Source organism: Poromitra crassiceps (genome assembly GCF_964638095.1).
Source record: "Poromitra crassiceps genome assembly, contig: HAP1_SCAFFOLD_204, whole genome shotgun sequence".
NCBI lineage: Eukaryota > Metazoa > Chordata > Actinopteri > Beryciformes > Melamphaidae > Poromitra > Poromitra crassiceps.
This window is the reverse complement of record NW_028152181.1, coordinates 203251-210025: the sequence shown is the minus strand read 5'-3', so window position 1 is coordinate 210025 and position 6775 is coordinate 203251.

Below are 6775 nucleotides of genomic sequence, written 5' to 3'. Positions count from 1 at the left end.
GAGCGGAGATGTACTTGTACATTGAGCGGAGAGGTACTTGTACATGGAGCAGAGATGTACTTGTACATGGAGCGGAGAGGTACTTGTACATGGAGCGGAGAGGTACTTGTACATGGAGCGGAGAGGTACTTGTACATGGAGCGGAGAGGTACTTGTACATTGAGCGGAGAGGTACTTGTACATGGAGCGGAGAGGTACTTGTACATTGAGCGGAGAGGTACTTGTACATGGAGCGGAGAGGTACTTGTACATGGAGCGGAGAGGTACTTGTACATGGAGCGGAGAGGTACTTGTACATGGAGCGGAGAGGTACTTGTACATTGAGCGGAGATGTACTTGTACATGGAGCGGAGATGTACTTGTACATGGATCGGAGAGGTACTTGTACATGAGAGCGGAGAGGTACTGTCGACACTTGTACATTGAGCGTAGAGGTACTGTCGACACTTGTACATTGAGCGGAGAGGTACTTGTACATGGAGCGGAGAGGTACTGTCGACACTTGTACATTGAGCGGAGAGGTACTTGTACATTGAGCGGAGAGGTACTTGTACATGGAGCGCAGAGGTACTTGTACATTGAGCGGAGAGGTACTTGTACATGGAGCGGAGAGGTACTTGTACATGAGAGCGGAGAGGTACTTGTACATGGAGCGGAGAGGTACTTGTACATTGAGCGGAGAGGTACTGTCGACACTTGTACATTCAGCGGAGAGGTACTTGTACATGGAGCGGAGAGGTACTGTCGATACTTGACATTGAGCGGAGAGGTACTTGTACATGGAGCGGAGAGGTATTTGTACATTGAGCGGAGAGGTACTTGTACATTGAGCGGAGAGGTACTGTCGACACTTGTACATTCAGCGGAGAGCTACTTGTACATGGAGCGGAGAGGTATTTGTACATTGAGCGGAGAGGTACTTGTACATGGAGCGGAGAGGTACTTGTACATGGAGCGGAGATGTACTTGTACATGGAGCGGAGAGGTACTTGTACATGGAGCGGAGAGGTACTTGTACATTGAGCGGAGAGGTACTTGTACATGGAGCAGAGATGTACTTGTACATGGAGCGGAGAGGTACTTGTACATGGAGCGGAGAGGTACTTGTACATGGAGCGGAGAGGTACTTGTACATGGAGCGGAGAGGTACTTGTACATTGAGCGGAGAGGTACTTGTACATGGAGCGGAGAGGTACTTGTACATTGAGCGGAGAGGTACTTGTACATGGAGCGGAGAGGTACTTGTACATGGAGCGGAGAGGTACTTGTACATGGAGCGGAGAGGTACTTGTACATGGAGCGGAGAGGTACTTGTACATTGAGCGGAGATGTACTTGTACATGGAGCGGAGATGTACTTGTACATGGATCGGAGAGGTACTTGTACATGAGAGCGGAGAGGTACTGTCGACACTTGTACATTGAGCGTAGAGGTACTGTCGACACTTGTACATTGAGCGGAGAGGTACTTGTACATGGAGCGGAGAGGTACTGTCGACACTTGTACATTGAGCGGAGAGGTACTTGTACATTGAGCGGAGAGGTACTTGTACATGGAGCGCAGAGGTACTTGTACATTGAGCGGAGAGGTACTTGTACATGGAGCGGAGAGGTACTTGTACATGAGAGCGGAGAGGTACTTGTACATGGAGCGGAGAGGTACTTGTACATTGAGCGGAGAGGTACTGTCGACACTTGTACATTCAGCGGAGAGGTACTTGTACATGGAGCGGAGAGGTACTGTCGATACTTGACATTGAGCGGAGAGGTACTTGTACATGGAGCGGAGAGGTATTTGTACATTGAGCGGAGAGGTACTTGTACATTGAGCGGAGAGGTACTGTCGACACTTGTACATTCAGCGGAGAGCTACTTGTACATGGAGCGGAGAGGTATTTGTACATTGAGCGGAGAGGTACTTGTACATGGAGCGGAGAGGTACTTGTACATAGAGCGGAGAGGTACTTATACATGGAGCGGAGAGGTATTTGTACATTGAGCGGAGAGGTACTTGTACATGGAGCGGAGAGGTACTTGTACATGAGAGCGGAGAGGTATTTGTACATGGAGCGGAAAGGTACTGTCGACACTTGTACATTGAGCGGAGAGCTACTTGTACATGGAGCGGAGAGGTACTTGTACATGAGAGCGGAGAGGTACTTGTACATGGAGCGGAGAGGTATTTGTACATGGAGCGGAGAGGTACTGTCGACACTTGACATTGAGCGGAGAGGTACTTGTACATGGAGCGGAGAGGTACTTGTACATGAGAGCGGAGAGGTATTTGTACATGGAGCGGAGAGGTACTGTCGACACTTGACATTGAGCGGAGAGGTACTTGTACATGGAGCGGAGAGGTACTTGTACATGGAGCGGAGAGGTACTTGTACATGGACCGGAGAGGTACTTGTACATGGAGCGGAGAGGTACTTGTACATGGAGCGGAGATGTACTTGTACATTGAGCGGAGAGGTACTTGTACATGGAGCAGAGATGTACTTGTACATGGAGCGGAGATGTACTTGTACATTGAGCGGAGAGGTACTTGTACATGGAGCGGAGAGGTACTTGTACATGGAGCGGAGATGTACTTGTACATGGAGCGGAGAGGTACTTGTACATGGAGCGGAGATGTACTTGTACATTGAGCGGAGAGGTACTTGTACATGGAGCAGAGATGTACTTGTACATGGAGCGGAGAGGTACTTGTACATGGAGCGGAGAGGTACTTGTACATGGAGCGGAGAGGTACTTGTACATGGAGCGGAGAGGTACTTGTACATTGAGCGGAGAGGTACTTGTACATGGAGCGGAGAGGTACTTGTACATTGAGCGGAGAGGTACTTGTACATGGAGCGGAGAGGTACTTGTACATGGAGCGGAGAGGTACTTGTACATGGAGCGGAGAGGTACTTGTACATGGAGCGGAGAGGTACTTGTACATTGAGCGGAGATGTACTTGTACATGGAGCGGAGATGTACTTGTACATGGATCGGAGAGGTACTTGTACATGAGAGCGGAGAGGTACTGTCGACACTTGTACATTGAGCGTAGAGGTACTGTCGACACTTGTACATTGAGCGGAGAGGTACTTGTACATGGAGCGGAGAGGTACTGTCGACACTTGTACATTGAGCGGAGAGGTACTTGTACATTGAGCGGAGAGGTACTTGTACATGGAGCGCAGAGGTACTTGTACATTGAGCGGAGAGGTACTTGTACATGGAGCGGAGAGGTACTTGTACATGAGAGCGAAGAGGTACTTGTACATGGAGCGGAGAGGTACTTGTACATTGAGCGGAGAGGTACTGTCGACACTTGTACATTCAGCGGAGAGGTACTTGTACATGGAGCGGAGAGGTACTGTCGATACTTGACATTGAGCGGAGAGGTACTTGTACATGGAGCGGAGAGGTATTTGTACATTGAGCGGAGAGGTACTTGTACATTGAGCGGAGAGGTACTGTCGACACTTGTACATTCAGCGGAGAGCTACTTGTACATGGAGCGGAGAGGTATTTGTACATTGAGCGGAGAGGTACTTGTACATGGAGCGGAGAGGTACTTGTACATAGAGCGGAGAGGTACTTATACATGGAGCGGAGAGGTATTTGTACATTGAGCGGAGAGGTACTTGTACATGGAGCGGAGAGGTACTTGTACATGAGAGCGGAGAGGTATTTGTACATGGAGCGGAAAGGTACTGTCGACACTTGTACATTGAGCGGAGAGCTACTTGTACATGGAGCGGAGAGGTACTTGTACATGAGAGCGGAGAGGTACTTGTACATGGAGCGGAGAGGTATTTGTACATGGAGCGGAGAGGTACTGTCGACACTTGACATTGAGCGGAGAGGTACTTGTACATGGAGCGGAGAGGTACTTGTACATGGATCGGAGAGGTACTTGTACATGAGAGCGGAGAGGTACTGTCGACACTTGTACATTGAGCGGAGAGGTACTTGTACATTGAGCGGAGAGGTACTTGTACATGGAGCGCAGAGGTACTTGTACATTGAGCGGAGAGGTACTTGTACATGGAGCGGAGAGGTACTTGTACATGAGAGCGGAGAGGTACTTGTACATGGAGCGGAGAGGTACTTGTACATTGAGCGGAGAGGTACTGTCGACACTTGTACATTGAGCGGAGAGGTACTTGTACATTGAGCGGAGAGGTACTTGTACATGGAGCGCAGAGGTACTTGTACATTGAGCGGAGAGGTACTTGTACATGGAGCGGAGAGGTACTTGTACATGAGAGCGGAGAGGTACTTGTACATGGAGCGGAGAGGTACTTGTACATTGAGCGGAGAGGTACTGTCGACACTTGTACATTCAGCGGAGAGGTACTTGTACATGGAGCGGAGAGGTACTGTCGATACTTGACATTGAGCGGAGAGGTACTTGTACATGGAGCGGAGAGGTATTTGTACATTGAGCGGAGAGGTACTTGTACATGGAGCGCAGAGGTACTTGTACATTGAGCGGAGAGGTACTTGTACATGGAGCGGAGAGGTACTTGTACATGAGAGCGGAGAGGTACTTGTACATGGAGCGGAGAGGTACTTGTACATTGAGCGGAGAGGTACTGTCGACACTTGTACATTGAGCGGAGAGGTACTTGTACATTGAGCGGAGAGGTACTTGTACATGGAGCGCAGAGGTACTTGTACATTGAGCGGAGAGGTACTTGTACATGGAGCGGAGAGGTACTTGTACATGGAGCGGAGAGGTACTTGTACATGGAGCGGAGAGGTACTTGTACATGGAGCGGAGAGGTACTTGTACATTGAGCGGAGATGTACTTGTACATGGAGCGGAGATGTACTTGTACATGGATCGGAGAGGTACTTGTACATGAGAGCGGAGAGGTACTGTCGACACTTGTACATTGAGCGGAGAGGTACTTGTACATTGAGCGGAGAGGTACTTGTACATGGAGCGCAGAGGTACTTGTACATTGAGCGGAGAGGTACTTGTACATGGAGCGGAGAGGTACTTGTACATGAGAGCGGAGAGGTACTTGTACATGGAGCGGAGAGGTACTTGTACATTGAGCGGAGAGGTACTGTCGACACTTGTACATTGAGCGGAGAGGTACTTGTACATTGAGCGGAGAGGTACTTGTACATGGAGCGGAGAGGTACTTGTACATGGAGCGGAGAGGTACTTGTACATGGAGCGGAGAGGTACTTGTACATGGAGCGGAGAGGTACTTGTACATTGAGCGGAGATGTACTTGTACATGGAGCGGAGATGTACTTGTACATGGATCGGAGAGGTACTTGTACATGAGAGCGGAGAGGTACTGTCGACACTTGTACATTGAGCGTAGAGGTACTGTCGACACTTGTACATTGAGCGGAGAGGTACTTGTACATGGAGCGGAGAGGTACTGTCGACACTTGTACATTGAGCGGAGAGGTACTTGTACATTGAGCGGAGAGGTACTTGTACATGGAGCGCAGAGGTACTTGTACATTGAGCGGAGAGGTACTTGTACATGGAGCGGAGAGGTACTTGTACATGAGAGCGGAGAGGTACTTGTACATGGAGCGGAGAGGTACTTGTACATTGAGCGGAGAGGTACTGTCGACACTTGTACATTCAGCGGAGAGGTACTTGTACATGGAGCGGAGAGGTACTGTCGATACTTGACATTGAGCGGAGAGGTACTTGTACATGGAGCGGAGAGGTATTTGTACATTGAGCGGAGAGGTACTTGTACATTGAGCGGAGAGGTACTGTCGACACTTGTACATTCAGCGGAGAGCTACTTGTACATGGAGCGGAGAGGTATTTGTACATTGAGCGGAGAGGTACTTGTACATGGAGCGGAGAGGTACTTGTACATAGAGCGGAGAGGTACTTATACATGGAGCGGAGAGGTATTTGTACATTGAGCGGAGAGGTACTTGTACATGGAGCGGAGAGGTACTTGTACATGAGAGCGGAGAGGTATTTGTACATGGAGCGGAAAGGTACTGTCGACACTTGTACATTGAGCGGAGAGCTACTTGTACATGGAGCGGAGAGGTACTTGTACATGAGAGCGGAGAGGTACTTGTACATGGAGCGGAGAGGTATTTGTACATGGAGCGGAGAGGTACTGTCGACACTTGACATTGAGCGGAGAGGTACTTGTACATGGAGCGGAGAGGTACTTGTACATGAGAGCGGAGAGGTATTTGTACATGGAGCGGAGAGGTACTGTCGACACTTGACATTGAGCGGAGAGGTACTTGTACATGGAGCGGAGAGGTACTTGTACATGGAGCGGAGAGGTACTTGTACATGGACCGGAGAGGTACTTGTACATGGAGCGGAGAGGTACTTGTACATGGAGCGGAGATGTACTTGTACATGGAGCGGAGATGTACTTGTACATTGAGCGGAGAGGTACTTGTACATGGAGCGGAGAGGTACTTGTACATGGAGCGGAGATGTACTTGTACATGGAGCGGAGAGGTACTTGTACATGGAGCGGAGATGTACTTGTACATTGAGCGGAGAGGTACTTGTACATGGAGCAGAGATGTACTTGTACATGGAGCGGAGAGGTACTTGTACATGGAGCGGAGAGGTACTTGTACATGGAGCGGAGAGGTACTTGTACATGGAGCGGAGAGGTACTTGTACATTGAGCGGAGAGGTACTTGTACATGGAGCGGAGAGGTACTTGTACATTGAGCGGAGAGGTACTTGTACATGGAGCGGAGAGGTACTTGTACATGGAGCGGAGAGGTACTTGTACATGGAGCGGAGAGGTACTTGT